The sequence below is a fragment of the Palaemon carinicauda genome, chromosome 28 (genome assembly GCF_036898095.1).
Source record: "Palaemon carinicauda isolate YSFRI2023 chromosome 28, ASM3689809v2, whole genome shotgun sequence".
Classification (NCBI taxonomy): domain Eukaryota; kingdom Metazoa; phylum Arthropoda; class Malacostraca; order Decapoda; family Palaemonidae; genus Palaemon; species Palaemon carinicauda.
The window spans coordinates 4,488,114-4,495,569 of record NC_090752.1 but is presented as its reverse complement, the minus strand read 5'-3'; the positions used below and the strand labels follow the sequence as shown (position 1 = coordinate 4,495,569).

Below are 7,456 nucleotides of genomic sequence, written 5' to 3'. Positions count from 1 at the left end.
AATAATAATAATAATAATAATAATAATAATAATAGTATATTATATAACAAGTGCCGCCGTAATTTTTAGCATATTTAGCAAACTCCCCCACCAAGTGTTAACGCTGAAAACTATTCCTTCTCACGTCAAGTTAAGAAATGACTAGTGTATCATTTCACAAAGGTTAAATAACAATTTGAATTTAAGGTGCATGAATCAAACATTTGCCAAATCGAAGCCAAAAAACAACTTGAAATATGTATTAAAATCTATGTTCGTATATAGCAAATAGTAGTAAAGTTTATTCGCAGCACACAATAGGCCTACAAATTGAAATCTTTATCAGAATTTAAATTTGTCTAATTTATTTTCATTCTGCAGGAAAAAAATTATTCCCATCCGTAGGGGGTAGTACTGTCAGTACAGCTCACGAGGTTTACTGTAAGCATTTGTAGGATTCATTGGGACTTTAGCTGCTTTTGCTTCCTTTCTTCCGTCTTGCTGTCCATCCTTAATAATAATAATAATAATAATAATAATAATAATAATAATAATAATGACAGAATGGCGTGTGTGCGACTTTTTAATTATATCACAAAAGCTTATTTTTTCATATATGAGTTATATGTAACAATTTACTGTACATATGAAATGTCATGAACCTGTATTAAAAAAAAGAAGAAAAAAAAAGTCTCCTTGGCTCACTGTCTCATGACTTTAAATTTCATTGGTAAATTCAATGGTAATACAGTACAGATATCTGGTTAAAATTGACCAGAATCCACTATGGTATGGTGTGTTGATGTTGTGTATTTAGGCAAATTGAAACGTTTCACTTACCTAAACTAAAACATGTTTATGGTTAAACAGATCCTATGGGTAAACAAAGACGCCCTCTACTGTCACAAATCAGCTGAGCGGACCGGCGCGGTAGTTCTAAATGTTCCGTAAAATAAGGATAAATTACATTACTAATAAATGGTAAGGACACCACCATTGTAATAATTGACATAGGTATAGGTTAAGGGTTGTGTGCGTGGCTCATTCATTACATATGTGCAGTAGAATGTATAGAAATGTACAGGTGTTTGCTTTGCTAGTCAGGTGTCGGCATTAGCAGTGACAGGGAAACGTGAGACACATAAACAATTGTCGAGCGTTTGAAGGGAATGTTTTGTAGCTTACAAATTTGAATAAGGTTTATATGCCCTTTATCATATACCAATTGGTAAAGTTTTACTTACTGTCAGGGAATAATTCCACCTATTAATACAGTTAGGTAAGTAGCCTAACACTAATTTCAAGTGTGGTAAATATTTACATCTTCACCAGCCTGTGTAAATGTTGAAAGTCATTATTTTTTTGGTAAATGTGTAGGAGAGCTCCGCGGAAGATCTTGAAGAATTTAAACACCTACAATTCACTATTATATCATATAGAACGCTTATATAATAGTCAATATATGAGCAGCTTCTATTTAACGAAGATATTCGTGTGTATAGTTATGTTTCACTTGGATTTTTTCTAAGTGTTTGTTTTTGTTTACTGTGTGATGTCTTGGCTAAAATGAGCTGTTTCACCGCCTTACTGCGTATGGCAGACTAGTTCTCAATGCTATTCTAACCAATAACAGGTGTTTTCTTGACGTCACACTGTTTGAAAACCAATCATGGCGGTTTTTACAAATCTAGCCAATGCTGACACTTATTACTTCACTTATCCCTGCTATTTTTCCACCAGTTACCACAGTTTACGTGAAGTTCCGCGGAGGAATATTTTTGCACGTCTCGGATCTCCCTTCAAACTGAAAAGCTCATTTTGCCGTGAAGTATGGAGCAATTAGCAGGACCTTCATCCCGTTCCGACTGTGTCACTTGTGACAATTGCTTTATTTCTTATGGGGATTTTTGTGTACATTATTCAGGGAAAGTTGATTTGCTAATTGCATTTGCTCAACGTCATGGTTTGATTTTGGCAGAGAAAAAGTGCCCTAATTGTGAAAATGTGTGCCGTATAGATTACAACAAATTAGCATTCCGGTGTGATCGTAGTGTGGTTACTCGTGGGAAAAGGAAGAGGAGGTGCAATTTTTTCGTGTCTTGTTTCAAAGGTAAGTTAGATATTGAGACTAATTTGAAGTTTGTGTTCCTTTTTTTGCAAAAGGCGTTTTCATTTGAATTTGTTTCGTTTGAACTGAAACTCAATGTGGCCTTAAGGGGGGGTCGCAGGGGGGGCGGAGCCCCCCCCCCCCCCCCCCCCCCCCCCCCCGGTAGGCCTAGGTAGGGGTACAGGGCCCCATAGGCTAGGTTAGGTGGGTGTCTTAGGTTCGGTGGTGCCCTGAAAATTACTGTGGCCTTAAGGGGGGGTCGCAGGGGGGGCGGAGCCCCCCCGGTAGGCCTAGGTAGGGGTACATGGCCCCCAGGGTAGGGTAGGTAGTTGTATTAGGTTCGGTAGTGCCCCGAAAAATCACTTTTCTCCTCCTCCCCCACCCAAAAACCCCGCTTCCCACTGGGGTCCCCCATAATTGTAGTAGTAGGTTTATGCTTACATTTTCTGTGTAAGAGTTAGGTGGTTGTAGGAGGATTATCTCACAGTTTCAAGGTAACTGTAGCTCTAATTTACTGTTTTCTTTCGTTTTCTACTTTTAGAAACTTTTAAATCGAGCGCGGAGCTCTCCTACACATTTACCCTAATTACAAGTGTGGTAAATATTTACATGTTCACCAGCCTGTGTAAATGTTGAAAGTCATTATTTTTTTTTTTTACCTGACATAACCATGGATTTTTAAATTTGGATGTTATTTTGAAAAATTTAACATTAATCTCCATCCATAATATTTTATAAGTGAAAAAGCTTCTTTTGAGTCATAGAATACAAGGATATATAAATAAAGTGGTAAATCTTAACCTAACTTATCATACTAGAAGATCTTGCCTGACTGTTGGGGATTTAAGCCCATAACCTAACCTCTGATGGGTAAAATTACAGTCTCGGCCAAACTCGGATATCCGATATGGAAATATGTTGGAGCCTTTGTATGATAGTGGCCAGTTCCTTTAGCGTGCATACAGAACGGACACCAAGTAACCTAAAATTCTCATAATAAGCTAACCTACAAGCCGTGTCCTAACCTACTTACCTGGACCCCCCCCCCCCCCCCCCCGTCATCTTATATACAGGTAGCCACTATCACATTTACACCCTAATATATTTTTTTCTAGCTTATATAGTATGTTTTAAATGAATTTGACCTTCATTTCTGCTGCAAATCAATAGATTTAGAGATATGAAACCCTCCTTGATAACTAAAATAATGGGTTCCAGAGTGGGAAATCTGTTTTTTGGGGAGGTAATATATATAGAAAACAGGTAATATAAGAGAACTTGTCTAACCTAAACACACCAATCATCGTGATTAAAAAGATTACCGTAATCAAAATCGAATGATAGTAATGAAACTGTCAAAACACTGGGGGTTTTGTTTGCCAGACTTCCAGATGCATAGAAAACGTGATTTTCCATCCCATTTTCTATGGAGTCGAGTAGTTGGTAGCAATCTTCATCATAATATTATTGAAAATACCTTGTTACTTAATGAGCTAATTATTTATTTGATTTTTGCTCTGCCGTATGCTCGCTTTGCTCGTGATTAAACATTATCTCGCTGTTCCTATGTTCTGGCAAGGGGACTTTGTTTCGCTATGCGCGTTAGCCCTATTGGCTAGTATTTTAGTATTGATTATCAATTATTTTAACTTCATTGGCAAATATTTCCGTAACCCTTTATTTGCGTTAGATTCGAGTAACTTTTTTCATGAATCATCTCAAAAATAGATAAGTAGAAAAATAATTGATATCTGAATTTGGTGGAAACTGTAATAATATCCTTAGATGATGTAAGTCAAAATATGATTCATCTTATTGTAACCAAATCTGAGGTCTACTCTTGCACAATTATACATTATTGTATTGTATTTCGTAAGGATATACAGTGCAGGTACTAACTTAACCCTGGATAGGTACGGTCCTCGGACACCCCTTTAAGGGTATACTCGGACGCGAACGACCCCGACGCCAAAAAAAATTCTTGAAAAATCAGTTTTTGCAGTAACCTCCTTTTTTCTTTTGCCAAAAAAAACTTCAATGAATGCTTAAAACAACTGTAAAGATAAATACTACTCATCTGCAGAAAAACTATTTATTATAAATATTTTAAAAAATTAAGTAGAAAAAAAAAAAGACCTGACATAAAAATTCATAAGAAAAAAGTTTATACATATATACACAAATCCTTTTAGGAATTGATTCTTGAATGTTTAGGACACATCTTGATGTATTTTGGATGAAGTCAGACCCATGGAGGTGAAGATCTGATATGAGAAAAAAAGGGTAACTTTTTTTGGCCAAAAAAAATTGTCCAAATTTCATGAATTTTTTTGGGTACCCAAATGAAATAGGAAGTGGCTAATTTTTTTAGGGAATAAACATATGTTATCCTAAAATAGAAATATGTAAAAAAATCTTCATTATTTTGTAAATTACATTTATATCAGGGGCCATATCTAAAGGTAATTTTTTGAGTACTTGGAAATTTCGTAAAAAAATACATATATTTAATATATAATATGATATTTATGCAGGTAAAAATATACGAAAATATCACAAATTCTATAGGGAACAAGAATATATATAGATAGGGCAGCTTACGCTTCGGATATGTCCACAAAATGGCCGCCAACCACACTGACTCAGACTCCCTAATCTGCCACTTGAAATGTAGGAAGGGTATGTCAATTTCAAGGTGTTATTTACTAATCTAATTATTATTGGATATGCATAAAAATTGTATGGTGGGTTGCTGGATAATTGTCGATTATTTTACGACTATAAAATTAAAATTCTGACCCAAAAAAATTTTTTTGAAGGGAAATAAAATCGAAAAAAAAAAATGTAAAACAATATTTTAGCTAAAAAAATTTGATGATATTCAATCAAAAAAAAAGTAAACAAAATTTTCCGACAAATAAACATCTAGAGGAATCATTACTCTGTGATAGTTCCTTAGTACGTAGTAATTTTGAAAGAATTGGGAAAAAACGAAAAAATGGCAATCACCGGAAAATCGAACACATACCTATATATACGCCATATCTGGCTAAAAAAAAGATAGGCATGGGTAGCCAGATCATCTAGAAACACTTTCCAACACTATAAAAATATAAGTTTTGCGACACTACTTGCCAATTCCTTACGGTAACATGACTAAGCAAAAAAATGCAAAACAAATAAAAAGGAGCACTCGTGGAAAAATGGCCATTCTAATATACGGCATTTCAGAAAAAAAAAATTTCAGCCACGTGCTAGGCAAACCATCAAGGCATATTTTCCGACAAATAAACATATAAATGAAATATTACTCTGTGATAGTTCCTTAGTACGTAGTAATTTTGAAAGAAATGGGAAAAAACGAAAAAATGGCAATCACAGGAAAATCGAACACATACTTATATATACGCCATATCTGGCTAAAAAAAAAATAGGCATGGGTAGCCAGATCATCTAGAAACACTTTCCAACACTATAAAAATATAAGTTTTGCGACACTACTTGCCAATTCCTTACGGTAACATGACTAAGCAAAAAAATGCAAAACAAATAAAAAGGAGCACTCGTGGAAAAATGGCCATTCTAATATACGGCATTTCAGAAAAAAAAAAATTTCAGCCACGTGCTAGGCAAACCATCAAGGCATATTTTCCGACAAATAAACATATAAATGAAATATTACTCTGTGATAGTTCCTTAGTACGTAGTAATTTTGAAAGAAATGGGAAAAAACGAAAAAATGGCAATCACAGGAAAATCGAACACATACTTATATATACGCCATATCTGGCTAAAAAAAAATAGGCATGGGTAGCCAGATCATCTAGAAACACTTTCCAACACTATAAAAATATAAGTTTTGCGACACTACTTGCCAATTCCTTACGGTAACATGACTAAGCAAAAAAATGCAAAAAAAATAAAAAGGGGCACTCGCGGAAAAATGCCCAACATTCTAATATACGGCATCTCAGATAAAAAAAAAGACATGCACGTGTTAGCCCAACCATCAAGGCACACTTTCTAACACATAAACATGAAAAAAAAATCAATAATATACGGCAATTCCTTACTACGTAGTAAATTTTTACAAATATTGAAAAAAAAACAGAAATTGGCAACCGCAGTTAAATACCCAATATACCAATAACTACGTCATATCTGACAAAAACAAAATCACGCATGGGTAGCCAGATCATCTAGACACACTTTCCAACATTAAAAAAACAAAAGTTTTACGACACTATTTCGCAATATCTTACGGAAAAATGACTTGGCAAAAAAATTAAAAAAAATTAAAAAGGGACACTCGCGGTAAAATGCCCGACATTCTAATATACGACATCTCAGATAAAAAAAAAGACATGCACGTGTTAGCCCAACCATCAAGGCACACTTTCTAACACATAAACATGAAAAAAAAAATGAATAATATACGGCAATTCCTTACTACGTAGTAATTTTTACAAATATTGAAAAAAAAACAGAAATTGGTAACCGCAGTTAAATACCCAATATACCAATAACTACGTCGTATCTGACAAAAACAAAGTCATGCATGGGTAGCCAGATCATCTAGACACACTTTCCAACACTAAACAAGCAAAAGTTTTACGACACTATTTGGCAATATCTTACGGAAAAATGACTTGGCAAAAAAATGAAAAAAAATGAAAAAGGGGCACTCGCGGTAAAATGGTCCTCGTGGTGATGAACGACATTTTAACTAAAAAAAAAAACATGCACATGGTAGCCAAACAATCCACCAAGACTTTCCACAACTGATAACCTATACAAGTTGCACCATTCTACGACAATTTCATAATACGTAATAACTTTGATAATTATGCAAACTACCTCAGAAGGGTAAACTCGGACGCGAACGACCCCGACGCGTCTCAGAAATCGGGGAAGGAGTACAGCTACAGCAATGCACATCTGGACACTACTAGAGCGTGTAGGGGAGACACCTCCTGCAGGTCGATCACCCACAAATTCAGTCACAGGGGTGAGTCACGTGAGAAAAACCTGTTTTTTTTTGACGCTCGGGGTCGCAAACGACCCACCGTACCTATCCAGGGTTAACATCATAATTTTTTACAGGAATCTTAACTTGTGCATGTAATATGTACAGTTGTATACTATCCATAAAACTTGCATACTTTTTAACAAATTATAAATTTTACATTTATTCCCAACTGCATAGCTCAAGTATGTTTTCCATGTACCCTTGTTAGGAGTTAAGATTTTTTAAAGGATTTATTTAACACTCGACTGCATTGTGTCCTATACAGTTTATTACTTTTTATCTACTTTTTATCTTATTTGCAACGGTTAGGTAACGGGGACAGGCGCGAAAGCTAGAATCTG

The 7,456-nt window shown here is 35.1% G+C and overlaps 1 long non-coding RNA gene across 1 annotated transcript in view; it reads left to right on the top strand.

The window, feature by feature from the left end:
• The first annotated feature begins 874 nt into the window (after window positions 1-874).
• LOC137621432 (uncharacterized) overlaps window positions 875-7,456 on the top strand; it is a 40,992-nt gene continuing 34,410 nt past the window's right edge. Inside the window, exon 1 of the long non-coding RNA XR_011040230.1 lies at window positions 875-960. This is a non-coding gene — a long non-coding RNA (uncharacterized lncRNA). The remainder of the gene's footprint in view (window positions 961-7,456) is intronic.